This window comes from Cydia pomonella, chromosome 6 (assembly GCF_033807575.1).
Source record: "Cydia pomonella isolate Wapato2018A chromosome 6, ilCydPomo1, whole genome shotgun sequence".
Taxonomy (NCBI): Eukaryota; Metazoa; Arthropoda; class Insecta; order Lepidoptera; family Tortricidae; genus Cydia; species Cydia pomonella.
This window is the reverse complement of record NC_084708.1, coordinates 21,097,774-21,116,974: the sequence shown is the minus strand read 5'-3', so window position 1 is coordinate 21,116,974 and position 19,201 is coordinate 21,097,774. Positions and strand designations below refer to the sequence as shown.

Sequence of the window (19,201 nt, the reverse complement as noted above, 5' to 3'; positions counted from 1 at the left end):
TGATCGAAAAGTAATTATTTGTTGAGTAGTATCTATATATTTGCAGACTTGATAGTAGTTTATTCGTGTCGATATGTATAAGTGAACTAGGTGACAAATAGTACCGCAACACGTGTTGGCAGCAAAGACCACGCGACTTTATTTGTAACGGAGACCCAAATTATTCTGACTTAGTGACATTTCGACGTATTTTCATTTTGTTGTTTTTTTTTTTTTTTTTTTTTGCTTGTTTGTTTCATTTTGCCTCGTGTTTCTCTTATTCTGTACAATGCAATCGTAATTTCACCGTATGGCCTAAAAATCTTGACATAAGAAAACATATGGTATTTTCGTAACTTCACGTAAAATTAAATATATTTTCTCTGTCCCAACATTTTGAGTTTTCGTATTTAATCCGCCGCATGATGAGCTCAATTCAAGAACGAAATAAAAATCGGCCCATTTAGGTTTCTTGATATTTTCATGTTCAGTGTCCTAAATGTTTTAATCAATACTAGATTAGGAGTATTCACCAACCAAATAAAATTCATGTACCAAATCGGTTGGGTTTTTTTTTTTAAATGGCGGCATCTGTTCAGTCAATGTTAGACGCCTGTAGAATAATGTGGATTGTACATTCGCGGCAGATTTTACGACACATACGCTATTGTCTTCTGATCTCTATGGATAGGTCTATGCATTGTGTATTATTAGTGCATGTTATCTAGTGAAAAGCATACTAATTATATATGCAGGTTACTTGTCATTGTACTAGATATGCGTTGGATCTAGGACCTAAATTGCCTTAATAGGAAAGATGTGTAACGGGGAGAGCTCCGAGGAATTGTTACGGTCATATCTTCCGTCGCACGTTTCGCGCGGCGCACCATATCTTTTATTTCCTTCAAATTTGCTGGCTATACGCCTTAAAGGTATCTTATAGACCGCGGGCCAGGAACTATATCGTCAGTCATCGCCTCCCGGGTGATACTTTATCAGAGGATAGTTTAGGTGTTATAATGAATTTAAAAAAGCGCCATTCGTTGATGTAAAAAAAACAGTCAGGAGGCGACTTCCGATTGATATTGTGTCAGATAAGTTTAGATGCTATTATAAAGTAAAAAAACCGTCAGCTGGTCACATGAACGTGTAATAAGTTTTTGGCAAAATTTTCATTTTTGATACAAGCTTTTATCGCTGACTGTACTTTTTTCCATAGGCAACTAATAGTCATCGAGACAATTCTAAAAACCCCAAACACAATAAGATTGCGTTGTTTTTTGGCTACTTCCTGTCTCCATCATCAGATCAGCTTGATGGTACCATAATATTGCATTGTCACCCGACTTACATATGGATGCAAATTTTCAGCTTCATCGGAAACCAGGAAGTGGGTCAAATTTAACTTGCAAGATTTGTCCTATACATACTAACAGGGCAAGTTAAATAAAAGCTTGTAAAAAATAAGCGCCTTACCACTTATGTACGCAAAGTAGGTAGGTAGGACTATGCGTAATGCGTAATCGGTGTATTGAAACGCCTGAGGGAATGCTTCATGCAAAGTTTCATGAATTTGTTATCACTACCATAAAAACGTAAAGCGCTTATTTTTACATGTTCATGCTTATGTTCTTTCTACCGCGACACAACCGGCGGACATAGCACAATAGCATCTAAACCATCATCTGACAAAGTATCAAACGGGAGGCGAAGACTAAATTTATTTTTTTACGTGTTTCGGTGGCTGTGATACCTCAACCCACCAACGGAGCGGCAGCTGACGTCCACGAAGGTTCATCATACATAGCCGTTAACCACTATACGAGTTATCGCCCGGGAGGCGATTGATCATGGAATTCTGTTCCTGACTCGCAGTATATTATAACAATTATAATTTTATAGCAAACATAGCTAGGACCACAGACCACCGTTACTTAAGACACTGCTTGGTCACTAAAAAGCACATTCACACACACATTTGTACGTATAAAGTACTTATACTGCATTATTTTGCTTGCTAGTGTAGTTAAACTAACGACGAGACGAGAAGAGACGAGATTGAAGGTGACTCGTGTCAATACTGTGGAAAAAGCCTCTGAATCTTGACAGAAGATAACTATCTAGTACCTGGGCGACCGAGCTTTGCTCGGTTATAACTATTGATTGTAATATGGTGGTGTATAGGTAATAATCTACATAAACTTAAAAAGTAAAATGTGAACTGACAATTATTATTATTTACAAGCGATTTTAACCTTACAGCACTTGTCACAGAGTAACGCCACCTATTGTCAATTTCTCTTATTACATAGGTATTTTTTTTACTAAATTAAACTTGTCTAAAACAATAAAAATTAAAAAATTATATATAAACTTGAACATATAAAAAAAAACATAAGTTAGTCACCGGGCGAGATTCGAACCCGTAACACTTCTTCGTTTAGCAGTCCGCGTCTTAACCCGCTGGACCAGACGGACAGTGGCCGGCAACACGAAATTAGCGACCATATTCTGCGTCGAAAGAAAAACGCATGAAAACTCGAAAACACGCGTTTTCCCAAACATAAGACTAATCTAGATAGATTGTATACCCCCAAAAACCCCCATATACCAAATTTCAGCGAAATCGTTAGAGCCGTTTCCGAGATCACAGAAATATATATATACAAGAATTGCTCGTTTAAAGGTATAAGATAAATCTAAATCTAAACAAAAGCCTGAAAAGCGCTGTAGCCACTGTGTAGTAACAAAACTAAATAGGTACCTACATTCTGAATGAAGAAACCTTTTAGTAGACCTTATATCATTGCTAGCATAAAGTTCAAAATGCTCACTACCTTCATTGGTACTCTTAGTTTTATATGAAACTGTAAGAAAACCCGTTGCAACGAATCGTAAATAAAAGAAAGACAGATGCGTGTTAAATCGTAGTCGTTAATATTCATTTCGTGTTGTGTTGGGTGTCGCGTGGTACATTACTAATACTCATGTAATACATTGTATTACATGTTTCAAATGATTTCTAATAAACTTTTCATTACAGACGCGAATTTTCGAGACGTACACTCAGCAAAGCAATTAGCTTGGCACCCCTGCATTATAGATGGTATGACCGTACCTATAGATGTGTTATACCGCATGCCCCCGTGAGGGACAGAACATACACAATATGACAAAATTAAAAATACGTTTTAATATTCCTAATAACACACTAAAAACAACCTACGTAATTGTTCGGGTAATTTGTTGCCCACTATAAACCATACTAAATTTTACGGTGGGGAATAAAAAATGAAACTGTGACAAGGACAAACAATAATAACGCTTTCTCTGCTACTCCTACTGAAAGATACATAGGAATAGGACTATCCCGGTCAGTTCCCCCCACCACTCAAGCCCAATCCATACTAAATACTAGATTCATGTCCTGCATTTTTATATATGTTTTTGCGGATTGTTGTCCACGAAAGCAGATTTCGGGGGGGTTTGTGAACTTCTAGTTTCAGAAGGTATTTATAACATGGCATTTACCCTTGATTAAAACGTACTTGATTAAATCAGTATAAAATCATACGAGTATATAGGCATTTTGAATTGTTTTGAAAAGTTTTCCTGATTCGTGAAACGTTGGACTTATTTCTGAGTGATCTGAGTAACGATTATGCAGTAGGTAACTAGGTACCTGCATATGCAGTTATCGATATTGCACATAAAGAATTTAAAATACCAATAAAAACAACAACCACACAGCTGAGTCTATTGTGACTAGTGTGAGTCATGATCATGATCAAACTTTAGATTAAGTCGAACAGCCAGACAAAGTTACGACGTCTACATTTTATACCTACATGAAATTTTCCTATGCCACTCTTATGCTGGTTTCACACGTGGACAGAAGAGTAAGTGAGCCAGTGTAGTGGACAGAACAGTATTAATACCATTTGAACGCGCTGACCGAAGCAGAACAGTACCTACTGTCAAGATAGCTATGACAGCCGGTCTGTTTCTTCGGGACAGTTGCCTTCTTCCAACACATTTTTGATTGACTGACTGCGGCTGGCCTAGTGTTTATTTTGCGTTTCAGACGACAGTATTTGTGCTCTGAGAAAATTAGTATAAATATTCACTATTTGTAACTAGATATAGCAAGCGAATCATAAAAATATTGACGTCGTCTGCTTCGGCGCGGTCCGTTTGTACTAATTGCCTGATCTAAGTTTGAACGTCCACCGTCTTCCTAATTGCTCTTCCCTATACTGGCCCCGTGTAAAATCGGTATTACATCTCTGATTTAGTGCATATCCTAAAGTAAAGAAGTTTAGGTAAGTATGTCACTTATAATAAAGAATTAAGCTTTCTTTACCCAAAGCTCGTAAAAAAGTATGGACTGCCTTACTTTCATGCTTCATCAACATCATCGTCATCATTTGAAAAATTGTGATCAAAGGCTTATATATTTTTTCCGTAAGTTAAATATTGCAAAAAACTGGCTTCTTGTTTCATCTTTAATTTTGATATCTGATTGGCGGCCTCGTTCATAACATAAATCAAGAATGCGAACGATGGTGCGGCTCGCCTGCTCGCCTCTTGTTCTTTTTGCCTCCTGCCGAATTTCTCCGAAGTATCGACCACCATCGGCGTGTAATTTATACCTTTTCCTCATGCTTGTAGGATAAAACGTTATCATATTTATATGCCGTGTTTAATAAGGCGCTTGTCACAAAGTTTTTTGAAATCTTTCTTATCAGTACCCCTAGTGTAACTGTGATCGACATCATAACGTGACGAACGCGTTTGCGTTAAGTCTCATTTTGTATAGGATTTTGAGTTTCCAAAACGTCCCGCTTGGCGCGCTCTTTCGAAATCCAATACAAAATGAGACTAAACGCAAACGCGTACGTCACGTTTGGAAATCGAATTTATTTACACTAGGGGTACAGAATCAAAAACTGACAATGTACTTTTGCTTGACGTCGACTAAAACATCAAAAGTCGAAACAGAGTGAAATATTCTAATGCCGCGCAAGACGACATACAAAATGTAGTTTTAGCCAATTAAAACTTTTATTGCCTAATTACAACCTTTTTTTAAATAGGAAATTTTGTAATGGATACTATTCAAAGCTGCGGGCGTTTTATATCTATGGAGAAGGGATGACTTTCGCGATATGCGTCAGGCATTGTCAGTCAGATGACCGTTTCTCGAAGTCAAAAAAGGAACTGTGAGAGCTTTGTCTATATGTCTTTGTCTATATATTCTGCCGCTGGTAATATGTACGACTTAGTACGACTTAGCCCAGAAGTGTAGGTCTTGACCTGTATTTATTATTTAATATAATGACAACGTACGATACTAATTATATAATCATAATCATTACCTTGGTGCGTGCACTTACGATAAAGAGTAAAGTCTATAATCTATGAATTATATGATAAACACTCTATACTTATTCATACTTATGATATAATATTATAAATGCGAAAGTGGACAGACACACTTTGTTACTTTTTCACACGTAAACGAAGGGCCGGATTTAGGGGAGGGCAACCGGAGCTACTGCCTCGGGGCCTCCATAAAAGAGATTTTTGGAAAATTTACCAATTTTACTTGGAAAATAATTTGGGCCCAGGGGGCCTCCACTCCTTTATTGCCCGAGGCCTCCAGACGTCTAAATCCGGCATTGCGTAAACGGCTGAACTGTTTTAGTTGAAATTTGGTATACATAGTTTGAGTCCCGGGACGGACATATTCGCATACAAAAAATCATCCTATAAGGGGGTTAAAAGGCGGATGTAAGTTTGTATGGGGAATCAATCCGCTGCTGTACCCGATTTAGATGAAATTCGGTCCGGAGATAGTTTGAGGCCCGGAGAAGGGCATAGGCCCCGTTCCATCGGCGGTAAAAAGTACCAACAGAATAGTAGGTAACATATTTATGACCGAAAGCTAAATTGTTTTCTATAAAATGTCTTCTTTTCTGATCTGCATTTCTGGGACTTGACTAATGGCTAACGGAGTACGCGGACTGGACAATACAATACCTATGCGGTATTTTGTTTGCGAAAAAACCTGCGTTTGGTCCTGCTCCGTTGACAGTTGACACCATTTTGTAATCAATGAACAAAAGCACGATCGTACAGTCGAGTACACAAACATCTTTACAAACCGACGTTGCAAAATATTTATTTGTTTTACAAGGATGCAAAGTTTTTGTTTAACCGCTCGTGCTAATATTGCTATCCGAGCAAGCGAAAGATCCCAAAATTGAACCACGAGCGTAGCGAGTTGTTTGAAATGTGGAATCTTGAGTAACTGTAAAATATCAAACAATCAATTCAAAATGATTGTTATTAAATATGTATCATTCACAATCGTCATTTAAAAGTCAATTCTACCAGCCAACATAACGAAACAACTCAAAATTTACATTTGATTACTTTGCCACACATGCGGATAAAATGGAGGGGGTAAGTGAAATTTTGGATACGAGGGTGGTAATTCTCGACAACCGCAGGCTGGAGGGAATTAGAGACCCGAGTTTGCAATATTAATGCTTCCGGAGTTACACACTATGTTTTTCATCACACTAACTTCAAATACTAAATTTGAAGCTAAATAATTCTTAAAAGCGGTGATATATCAAATATTCCTCCGCCATTTTGTAATTTCTTGACAGGTTAGGCATCGAAGGCACATACCTATTCGGCATTCAGCCACGATTGAAAATTATGTAAAAATATTTTAAACGGATGTTATATTAATCAAATAAAATAATTTTGATAGTTCAAGGGTTAATTTTATGGGTTTAGCCGCAGTTTGTCGACCCCTGCCCTAAGGCGTGTGAAGCGCTTCAAACGATGAACACATAGCACATATTTATCTCCGCGATAAGTGCTCAATCTCAAGAGGGTAGGCTGAGAGTTCGTTGACATGGCTCCGACCTTATTAAGGACATATACACTGCAACGTGTACTGATATCGATAAACAAATAATTGATAAGACATTCGGAATTTATCGAAATAGGTTTTTGTAGCGCATGATTTTGTTGAGTAATATTCAATTTTATGTGAATGCAGTAAGGTTAAAAGTGCTGTGACAGAAGTTGGGACATGTTTAAATCTAGCAGTGTAGACTCCATGTTACATGAACAAGCAATACAAACATCCGTTTTCTTTGTCACTTGCCAGAAATTTCAATATATGGTTAAAACTAATGTTCGCAGAGTAGCCGTGGTAAAGGCAGACCGAGAAAGAGATGGCGGGACGACCTGGATGCGTTCCAGCGGGACTGGCGGGATCTTGCTCAGCACTGGGAGGATTGGAAAGCGAGAGGGGAGGCCTTTGTCCAGCAGTGGGACATACAAATAGGCTAATAAAAAATATGTCTGCGAAAAACTTTTACATATTAGTAACGTATTTTTTTTAATTTAATTTTAGAGACGCTGAAAATAAAAAATAACCTTGTGTGATCTTGGAATTAATCATACTGACCTAATTATACATAGAGCAAGAAAGATAATCACAAAACAATGAATCTACACCTCACTGCATCTGAACGTTTTTTCTACCGTATCTACAAAACTTACTAAAAAAGTTTAGCTACCTACCCAATCATGTTTTTGCACATGCCTTATCGACTTAAGTAGGAAATAGGTACAGTCACTTGCAATAATATCGTACACAAAAAAGTATATATATATGGTAATATTGCATAGATCTAGTATTTTTCTACAGATATGTAACACGCGTGCGCTTCTGTGAGACAGAACATATCGCAGTGCGACGAAATTAAAAACACTAAGCTTCCTGACAACATACCAAACATAACCTACTTACGTAATTTGGTCGGGTTCATTGTTACCCACCATAAACCATTTATGGTTGGGAATTTAAAATAGTAAGACTGACAAAGAATAATAACGCTTTCTCTGCTACTCCTACTGAAAGATACATAAGACTATCCTGTTCGGTCATTTCCTCCCTCCACTCGTGTCTAACCCCGGTTTTCTGCGTATAATTCGTTGAAGTTGAACCGTTCTCTCTCATCAAGTCATAATCATCTCAAATTGCGACCACATTGCATTGCACCCCCTTAAGAGATGGATTCCCGAATAAAATGTCCTTTTCCGGGTTATAAACTATTTATTACACTAAGCGCCACTTGCACCATCCCACTAACCCTTGGTTAACCGGTTAAACCATTAACCCAGTGTCATATTATACTAGTAACCATGGTAAATCCAGGTTTAACTAGTTAACCCCGAGTTAGTGAGATGGTTCAAGTGTCCCTAAAGGTCACAGCTCATTAGAGCCACCCGGCACCCGACCCGCACCGCCTCACCTCGAGCGGTTAGTATTCTTTAAATGAATTTGTATGGCCATGCGCTCACTACATAAACTCAGAATTCATAGAACATAAGAGCGAGCGTGACATATATTTTTGGCCGCTTCATTTTGTTTTGTATTATTATTTATTATATTGACCGTACTTAATTACCTATTCGAACTGTTGCGTAGTTTTTAATCTTGACGCATTGGTAGGTAATTACCTACCAGTATAGGTATTAGCAATTAAAATAGGGCATGTGTATTCTAGGTCATATAACTAAGAATGCAATAGATTAGATTAGGAAAATGTTACGAAACTTGACGCTTTTAGTTGTAGAAGTAACTACATCACGAACGGAGTCCGTTTAAAGGGAATGCTTGTGTTAGTGCACAAAATAGATCGACCAATTTAGTTGCGGTTTTCTGTGAAAGATTTTCCATACACCGACGATACTTTAGTATGTTTTAAGTCGTCAGATTGTGCCGTTATCTTAGTACCTGTGGTACCTAGCCCTATTCGAAGGCAAAGTTTATGAGTGTGCAACTTTTTTTTTTAGTTGCTAGGTACCTATAGTTCGTTTTGTTAGCATTAGAAAAAAAGGTACTTAAAAAACCTTTACATGTCTTTTTTATTGAAAAACGTTTTTTTTTAATCACTAATTATTACTTATGAAGCAACAGAATGTATGTATATGATCGTATATGATTTATAATTGTTACAATTTCGCCGTGACTTATTTTAGAAAAATGTTTTTCAATTGAAAGACTCGTCAAAATCGCTTACCTTCTTTCTAATGTTAAAAAAATGGCCTGTACTCTAAACATTCTAAACTCAGTCCAGCCAACAATTGCGCACACAATTCATTCATACTTACCTACGAGTCAACTAGTTCTAAATAGCCCCCATTAAATGCAATAAACGAATTAATGATAGGACTAATAAAGCCTTTACCTATGTCCCTGATCGCACTGAAAAGCAACAACAACTTAACTGACATTGTTTTAAGCATAAAATACCACTGTGCCAGTTGTCAATATCGTATTTTCGTGGCAGCCGGTCGGGCGATTGCCTTAAGGGGGTCCCTAACGCCAATGACCTTCGATCTGAATCCCTTAGTTTTCTAATGTTTTTTTGTGGCTTATTATATTAACAGCAACAGCTGTAAGCAATATAGTAAACCATATTTACTTCAAAGTTCACTGTCTTCGAGATATTTGGCATCAAAGTTGAACAATTTTAGGCCAATAAACTGGTTTACTGACCATAACTTTTGTGTTAATTAGTTTAAAATTAAAATCTCTGAGGAGTTTTTAGAGACGTCAAAGACGAACCCAAATGTGTAGATTTTGTACATGTAAAATCCTCCACAGCAATCTAATAACGAAAAAGTGTTTTTTAGACAATGTTTAAAAAAATATATAAAACAATAAGTGTTCATTTCTTTCAAAATCCGGCAGACTAGAATGGAGATAAAAGATTGAAGAACCGATGGCCGTTTTTCTTATAATTCTATCTTTAGTGCAAATGTAGAAGCACAGATCATATGTAGAAGTAACGACTCAAAACTAGTCAAAAATCGATGAAAACCGCGGGGAGACCCTTAAACGGTTGTTTTATGCGATAAACGGCGCGTTAAACGCATGCGAATCGTGCGATCAACGGAATGTAGGAAAAAATACCTTTTACATTAGATAGGTAAGTAACTAAAGCTGGACATATGTACACACTAGGGTATGCCAGCGCAGTTTTGTCAACTGCACAGGTAAAAAGGAGCGTGTGTGGCATTCGACTGCAATTTCCTGTACAGCTTTACCTGTGCAGTTGAACTGGACATGCAAAACTGCGCAGGCATACCCTAGTGTGTATGGCCAGGGCACCCAACGCCGATGATCTAGGAGACGATATTATTTTTGATAGATCTTAAAAAAATATCTTTGTTAAGAAATCCCTAGAATTAAACTGATTAATTATTAAATGCTGGAATAATTAATTAAACTGATTAATTATGTAAGACGGCCCAATTCTTTAGTTTGACTACTTTCAAAATTTCATACTTTTATAAGTGTATATGGGTTCAAATTTTGCGTCTATATTCGCTCTAAGACCATAGACAAAACTACAAGGTCACAAACATAAGAAAAATAAAATTAACGATCTGCCGTGCAGATACCTTAGTCGTAAGTACTAACACATACAGAGCTCATAAACTTAAAAAAATGCCATTTTAATTGAGCTCGATCATCGCTTTTAGTTCCCCCACTACTCACTTACACACCAATGTCACGTGTATCGTTATTGTATTGCGTTACGTTACATTGTATTGTCAATATATTATCTGCATATCGTGCGGCCCACTGCTCTAATTAGAGTGAAAGCGAAGCCCGAGCGTAGCTAAAGGCTCGAAGGGTTCCGTGTTGTGAAATAAATTATGAAGCAAACCATAATATTTATTAACAGTACATTAAAAAAAAAAAACATATGTTTGTTTTATATTTTTCGCACTTGTATCGTAAATAACTATTAATATTTTGAAAAAATCTTGGGAAGTTGTTAGAAATGATAATAGTAAAATAGAGTCAGACCAAGATAAGTTAGCAGCGATTTTGAAGGCCCAGACTCTATGAAATTACGACATTTACTTGACACTTACTCCGTCTGGGCTTTCAAAATCGCTGCCAACTTATCTTGGTCTGACTCTATTTTACTATTATCATTTCATACAAATATATGATGAATACTGCAATAAAATACTGTGAATTACAATAGGAGATTCAGCGTACTACTAAAAAAGATCTAATACAAAAATGAAATTGACTATACATATATTTAAAAAAAACCTCTATAAGAAAACCATTGCATGACACAATTTTTTCTCATCGCTCGGTAAACTAGACTACATAAAGTATTTAGATGGGAATCACTTACAAATAAATAAACAAAGTTCTACCGTAAAAACATAGAGGTGATGTATTATTGGCCGGTACTGTACATACTCTACTGAAGGACAACAAAACTTAACTCTAGCAAACATTGTCTTTTGTACGCGGCCAGTTTTCATAATATATGTGACTCAAAATGTCACATATTTTACCAATTACCAAATATTCGGCAATTCGGCCGAGAGCGTAGCCGAATATTCGGTATTCGGCCAAAAACCTATTCGAGGCATCTCTACTCTTAGGCATTCTGGCCTGGGTTGGGCTAATTACACATGTCTTGAAATGTTCGGAATACATGTTTTTAAGGCATTTAAAATAGTGTTATGATGCATTTTTCTGTATAAAGATTTTTGTTATACTCAAGTAACTCACACTTTTTCCTCACGGGACCTTAAGAAACGCATAGAAAAACGTCGGATGCGCTCGAACGCGCGCATTATGGGTGCGCAAGGCTGTAACGTGATTATCACACTGATGCGGTTCCGCACGCCGCTCCGGTGTGCGAGGAAGACAGCGCTATGTGAGTATATAGCGACGTCCCGCTCGCACGCCAGAAGGGGTGTGCGGCACCGGATCTATACAGATTCCGATCTGAGTACTTAGTCAAAAAAGTGCATGTCAACATTGTCAACCTCGAGTTACTAGAGTACCCGTACCATGAGTCACTGACAGTGTCAAAACTGACATATACGATATCGAGAACGTAATTTACTTTCTATACGTCTCGCTCGCACTTATATGCGAGTACGAGCGAGATGTATAGAAAGTAAGTTACGTTCTCGATAGCGTTTATGTCAGTGCCGAACTGGTGGTAGTCACAGAGGATAGCATCTCGTTTTGAGTTAGGAAACTGATCATTTGACAATAAGTAAATATGACAATTTATGACAATACTGTAACTATAATAAATATTTACAGTTCGAGTAGGACTCGAAATTATCCAGATAATTATAGTATTTGATCAGGTATGGATGGAGCTTTATTTATTTTCTTTGGCTTCTTTGATGGTAAAAAATATGATAACCATTGAAATTAAAATTTTTGGTTATTAGCAAATCGATAATCAGGTATAAAAATCATGATAATTATCCTTTCGTACCCTGTGCGAGTGAGGCAATCCTCTGTATGATCTTCTCGCTCGGACCGTTCGGGCCTCCTATCACGGGTCTTGCTCATTTATAAGGGTCAATTTTATAAACAAATAGTGTCGTAGTAATATTTTTTTAAGCGTATTATTATTTTTAGCTAGGTCTTATCTCTGGGAAAACGTGCATGTTTGAGTTTTTATATGTTTTCCGAGCAAAGCTCGGTCTCCCAGATATTATTAAAGAAAAAGTGACCAAAAGCTGCAGTGGCTGAGCAGTGGGCCTCAGGCCACTACTAGTTAAGGCGTTAGCCACGTAAACGGCCACTGTACTGGAGGGCTTGATGACATCTATTGCAGTTTATAATTTGTGTTAAAGGTCCCACTTTCTCGCTTACCATAATTGATGAGGATGAGATTTGTTTGTATCTTTATACGAATAACCTGTCAACTTGTCAAGGGCCTTAAGCGACAACGTCGTCCCACGTTGTCGCTTAAGGCCCTTGACTTATGCTGGCCGCGGACACGTTTATATATAGTAGTGTGACTACTTAAAAACGAATCATAATTGTTAATTAGTGACAGTACTATCCGGTTCTAAGTATATGCCTGCATCTAACGTGAAGACCGAATTAAGGTTCGGCGACACCACCGCTCAATAAACGGTGACAGACGGAATGGCAGTGTCCTGCCGTCAGCGTACCGTTTTTTTTGCATGCCCTCCACATAGCTGCTCAAAATACGCTGACGGTGCCAAATCGCAGTGACGTGCAAGGCTCGGCAACCGGTTAAATTTCCAAACCGTTATCATGTACTTGGCGCAAAACCTTTTAATTTCGGTTTCACTTGAAAAACCGTTGTTTTTAAACCGGTTTTTAACAATAAAAACCGTTTTTAGGGTTCCGTAGCCAAATGGCAAAAAACGGAACCCTTATAGATTCGTCATGTCCGTCTGTCTGTCCGATTCTGTCACAGCCACTTTTTTCCGAAACTAAAAGCTATACTGTTCAAACTTGGTAAGTAGATGTATTCTATGAACCGCATCATGATGTTTACACAAAAATAGAAAAAAACAATAAATTTTGGGGGTTCCCCATAGAACTGAAACTCAAAAAATCTTTTTTCATCAAACCCATACGTGTGGGGTATCTATGGATAGGTCTTTAAAAAATGATATTGAGGTTTCTAATATCATTTTTTTCTAAACTGAATAGTTTGCGCGAGAGACACTTCCAAAGTGGTAAAAAGTGTGTCCCCCCCCCCGTAACTTCTAAAATAACAGAATGAAAAATCTAAAAAAAAAATATGATATACATTCCCATGCAAACTTCCACCGAAAATTGGTTTGAACGAGATCTAGTAAGTAGTTTTTTTTTCATACGTCATAAAAATTAAAAAAAATATTTTTTTCATCAAACCCATACGTGTGGGGTATCTAGGGATAGGTCTTCAAAAATGATATTTAGGTTTCTAATATCATTTTTTTCTAAACTGAATAGTTTGCGCGAGAGACACTTCCAAAGTGGTAAAAAGTGTGTCCCCCCCCCCGTAACTTCTAAAATAACAGAATGAAAAATCTAAAAAAAATATATGATATACATTCCCATGCAAACTTCCACCGAAAATTGGTTTGAACGAGATCTAGTAAGTAGTTTTTTTTTAATACGTCATAAAAATTAAAAAAAATTTTTTTTCATCAAACCCATACGTGTGGGGTATCTAGGGATAGGTCTTCAAAAATGATATTTAGGTTTCTATTATCATTTTTTTCTAAACTGAATAGTTTGCGCGAGAGACACTTCCAAAGTGAAAAAATGTGTGAACCAGATCTAGTAAGTAGTTTTTTTTAATACGTCATAAATGGTACGGAAACCTTCATGGGCGAGTCCGACTCGCACTTGTTTCCTATATCGGTGTCTATGTTTACATGGTACAACACCAGGCCTTTGCTGCAATTCCGTACCGTCACCGCGGATTTTTAAGCAGCGGTGTGGTCGATCCTTTATTGGTATGGGCGCGCGCACCGTTGTAAACATAGCAATCGGGCGCAATCAGCCAAACGTTTACGCGTCTACCTACCATCATGCAGTTAGCGTAATGGCCACGTGCGGGGTAATGGGGACCAATTTATATAAAATTTACAAATGTGTTGGAAAATTAATCGGTCGTAACTCATGTCTGTGTCGCGAATATCGCGAACCGGCTTACAGTTGCAAACGTCATGGAGTAGATGGCGCTAGTAGTCACGTTTAAATAGGCGGTTATCACACTGCCGCCGCATTTCGTTGCAAAGTGCGGAGCGACGAATTCACATGCAACGACGACGTTACGATGGTGCGATACGATATGTAATAAAATCCGTACGGTACCTACTGCGGAGCTTGTGTGACATACCCTGCGGCTCGCACCGCCTCTCCGTCCTAAAGCGCAAATCGTCGTGCGATTCGCACTTTCGTACGGAGGGGCGGAGCCAGTATGTTATACCATGCGGTTTTTGCATACAAATCAAGAGTCTACAGTACAAAGTTTAAAACCGCAGCACCGGACGTCGCTGCGAAGTGCGGAGCAGTAAATCGATGGGAGCTGTGTGATAATGATAACCGCCTTTTTCTAACTGTGCTTCTACCCTACTCAGCCAATAGCGGTATTCAAAATTCATTACAAACATTTACCTTGGGTAATTGCTTTGCTGAGTGTCATATAAGGTCCGACCGAGAACGCTTTTTTTGTCTCGGCCGAGACCGAGACCGAGACCGAGATTCAATTGGATTCTCGGCCGAGACCGAGACCGAGACCGAGAATTTATAAAATAGAAAAAAAAGACGAATTTTGCACCAAAAATGTTTTATAATTGAAATTCAACGATTTATCAGAAAAAAGTTATCATAATCAATCCTTAACGCTATTAAATATGTAGTATTTTTAGGGTTCCGTAGCCAAAATGGCAAAAATGTAACCCTTATAGTTTCGTCATGTCCTTATGTCTGTCTGTCTGTGCGTACGTCACAGCCATTTTACTCAAAAACTATACGATATATTTTATAACCTTTGGAACGTAGGTGTACATGTATTGTGTAAGTCGCTTCTTAGTTTCGAAAAAAAAATTGTAAAATATATTTTCAAATATATACTTCATATAAACGTAACAAAAATTAAAAAAAACATGTGGCTCATCATTAGATAGGTATTTAAAAATACATAGAGGTTGCTAAAAACGTTTTTTTTGATTAAGTAACTTTTGGAAATAATCGCTCCAAAAAAATTGTGTGATCCCCTCTAACTTTTGACGACGACAGGTCTGGCCTAATGGGTAGTGACCCTGCCTATGAAGCCGATGGTCCCGGGTTCAAATCCTGGTAAGGGCATTTATTCGTGTGATGAGCATGGATATTTGTTCCTCAGTCATGGGTGTTTTCTATGCATTTAAGTATTTATAAATATTTATATATTATATATATCGTTGTCTAAGTACCCTCAACACAAGCCTTATTGAGCTTACTGTGGGACTTAGTCCATTTTTTGTAATAATGTCCTATAATATTTATTTATTTTGAACTGGAAGAGCAAAACCATTTAAAAATATCTGAATAATAAAGCTTAATAAGCAAATAATTTTTCAGGAAAATTATTTTGAATATGGTCGGTTAAGACATTTAAGAGTCATAAAAAAACTGATCTTCTTATTAAAACGACGAAAGTGCCACTAACGGCTTTTTGTATTGTATGAAGGTACGGAACCTACCATTATGGGTCTGACACACACTTGGCCGGTTTTCAATACGGATGTGGACAAAGAGAGGTACAAATAACAATAATCAAAATAAAGAGTTCTATATTATAACCAAAATATCCGCCACAGGTGTCGTTTTGTACTTACCTACTGCTTTGCGTTTTGCCGTTAACACAAATATATTCAGTATCAAAATATCCAGTGTCATCTTCTACTCACAACAAAAAACATCCCGATAACAATATACACTTATTTATTCATCAATAACCACAAAACGAAAAGACCCAAATGAACTAGTCATTACTTGCAACCGCGCCTCTCCGATCCCAACACTTAGTATTTGATAAGTAATTGGCTTAAAATGTGGGTACGAAACCAATCAAAATCACAAAAAACGTCACACCGAGCGGGCGATGCAACCAACGGGTGGCTAAGCAACGGGCGCACGTGCGGGGAAAATTCAAATTCACCAATGATAACTCATTGCCTATTCTCGGTCTCGGCAAGAATCTCGGCCCATTTTGGCCGAGAGCCGAGACCGAGATCTCGGCTCGATTTTTGGCCGAGAATGCCGAGACCGAGACCGAGACCGAGATCTCGGTCGGACCTTAGTGTCATATCAGGTTGTCATGGAAAAGGCTAATAAAAGAACTACCTGAATATTGCTTCACAGACAAGAGCACAGCTCTTAAATTTATGATGATGATGCTTATGCTCGAAGTAGGAAGCAAGGCTCGGAAACAGTTTTTTAAAATACCGGTAAATACCGGTTTATTTCGGTTTTCTTTCGAACTTTTATAAGAACGCGAACGTTTTCAGAATTTTATTGTAACCTAAAACCCGGTTTATTCGACGAGCGACGCAATGGCTTGTCGGCCTGGTGGTGTGCCACGTAAACATAGACACCGACATATGAAGGAACCGGTTTTTATTGTTCTAAACCGGATAATTTGTCAAGAACTGTTATCATAAAAATATGATTCAAATATCATTCTGATGTCATTGTACGCTCGAATTGGCCAGTTAGTTGCTATGCTTGTCTGCCTAATTAACTTGTAGTTCCGGGTTCTGATCTGATCCGGGACACGTGATGAGTACGAATCTTTGTTAATGAGGTTTTGATGTTTTTCTGTGTTTGTTTACCTATTACATAATATAACCGGTGTTTTATCGAAATAACACTTGCTCTCAAATTTGCCTTAATATCATTTTGACCGAATGGTGCTACTATTCTCCGGAAATAATTTTTTCCAAGTTGCGAGTTCTGCCATTCGCAATTTTTACCACTTAATTTTTCCTGAATAGCTTTCTTTCCCGGAAGCATTTCTAACCATTCGTATAATTTCCTATTATATTTATTTTCCATTAGAAGGAAAATAAGCCATTGAAAAATAAATATAATAACAGGAAAATATACGAATGGTTGGAAATGCTTTGGGGAAAGGAAGGAGAAAAAATAAAGTGATAAATTTTGGGAATGGAAAAATCACTTGCAGTAAAATTCGATTTTCGGGAAATAATCGCCACTCTCCTTTGACCAACCAAGAATCCAGTTCATTCTTAAGTTCAATTCAATTTTAACGTTTTTGATATTGCTGGGTAATTCCAAGTAGGCCAAATGTTAAAATGCTCCGTACAAACTAAGAGATATATATAACTAAATACGTATAAGCGGTATGAGATAAATAAGGTCTCCGAAAAAAACGGGCCTCGAAAACTCAAGAAAAAAGAATATCGAATAGATGGCGACATACATTTGGCCTATACTCAAGTAGATTGTGACACCGTTTGATATTTTACAAATATCAGTGAAAGAACATGGGCTAAATAGCCATTCTAAGAGTTTTAGTCCTGTGTCTAAAGATTGCAGTAAATTGAGTTGACTACAAAATTTACTTTGACAATACGCCTGTATACTCAATTTTCTTTGGTACAAGTGTTACAACAATTGCTATATGCTATGTCCTAGTGCAGGGATCGGCAAAATTTTGAAAAGAAGAGCCAACCGCAGTAGAAATCACTAGTTTTGGGAACCTCAGATAGTCGCAAAACGTATTTTTTCTTGGTCTGGGAACGTCAAGTGTTAATATTTTGAGTAGCTTGAAGAGCCGCAATTGTTCCTCCAAAGAGCCACATGCGGCAAGCGAGCTGCGGTTTGCCGACCCCTGCCCTAGTGAAATATGTCAACACTTTCAGTTTCCTCGTTGCGCCACTAATGTTACGCGCCTACCTAGACACAGTGACCTCTTGTAGCCTTGAGTTCTATTAACAACGTGCGCGCCAGTGGGGCCAATGCGCCTTATTGGCTATTTAACAGGGCTCACTAAAGTTCTTCTCTTTTTTCTCCTCGCCACTACCCGTTATGCGGGTTCGGCTTACGGTAACAAGACATTTTTTTTAATGTTCATTGTTCATGTCATCAACTGACGGTCTTTCCACCGCGTGTAACTGGCTGACTATTTTTTTAATTCATAATAGCATCAAAACTATCATCTAACAAAGTGTCAGCCGGGTGGCGATGACTGACGATATATGCTCCTGGCCTGCGGTCTATGTACATAGTGTGATATCTATAAATTATTGTACATAAGTTGGTGTTTGGAAATACACATTCATTTAAAAGATTTAACCTACCATGTATGGCCGGATTTTATCGTGTACAATATCTAGAAGTATCTTAAAGGTACTATATTTCTAATGACTTCTAGCATCTTCACATGTAAATTACTTATTGTTATGTAATGTACGTTGCCAGCCGTTTGCCTTGCAAAGCGCACACAACTGTACTTATTTTACTAAAGTGGTTGGGGAAAACAGCTTGTGATGCTAGCCCTTAAACTGTATGAGGTTGTTTAAAAGAATCCAGTCAACCACCAAAGAAATTACACTAATTATTATACCTTTTCGCGTTGAATCCCTGTGACAGCTTATTTATGTATAAGTCAAAGTCAAAATATTCTTTATTCAAATAGGCCTAGCAACAAGCACTTTTAAATCGTCAAATTTTACAAATATCATCTTAATCTTAATATCAGAGCAATTTATTGATGCAGTTATTATTGTTCTAAAAAAAACATTGAACTATTATAGATATGGTAAACTTAATAATAAGAATTTCACAAAAGGATCGTCAAACATC

The 19,201-nt window shown here is 37.5% G+C and overlaps 1 protein-coding gene across 2 annotated transcripts in view; it reads left to right on the top strand.

Annotated features, from left to right (window-relative positions):
- Window positions 1-19,201, top strand: part of LOC133519260 (proton-coupled zinc antiporter SLC30A2-like) — a 38,456-nt gene that overhangs the window by 9,345 nt on the left and 9,910 nt on the right. The gene's annotated exons all lie outside the window — the stretch shown is intronic.